Genomic DNA, 529 nt, shown 5'->3' with positions numbered 1-529 from the left:
CAAAGGTCTCAGTCACTAGTCATTGCCTCAGTGAGGCCTAATGTTCGAAGGTCATGCTTCACCATCTCATTCCAGGTCTTCCTGGGTCTACCTCTTCCACAGGTTCCCTCAACCGCTAGGGTGTGGCACTTTTCCACACAGCTATCCTCATCCATTCTCACCACGTGACCATACCAGCGCAATCGTCTCTTTTGCACACCACAACTGATGCTTCTTAGGTCCAACTTTTCTCACAAGGTACTTACACTCTGTCGAGTATGCACACTGACATTACACATCCATCAGAGCATACTGACTTCGTTTCTTGCGAGCCTATGCATGTCCTCAGCAGTAACAGCCCATGTTTCACTGCCATGTAGCATGGCTGTTCATGCACATGCGTCATACAGTCTGTTTTTTACTCTGAGTGAGAGGCCCTTTGTCACCAGCAGAGGTAAGAGCTCTCTGAACTTTGCCCAGGCTATTCTTATTCTAGTAGCTACACTTTCAGCGCACCCTCCCTCGCTACTAACTTGGTTACCTAGATAAC

Source organism: Octopus bimaculoides, chromosome 5 (genome assembly GCF_001194135.2).
Source record: "Octopus bimaculoides isolate UCB-OBI-ISO-001 chromosome 5, ASM119413v2, whole genome shotgun sequence".
In the NCBI taxonomy this organism is placed as follows: Eukaryota; Metazoa; Mollusca; class Cephalopoda; order Octopoda; family Octopodidae; genus Octopus; species Octopus bimaculoides.
Note: the sequence above shows the minus strand (reverse complement) of the source record.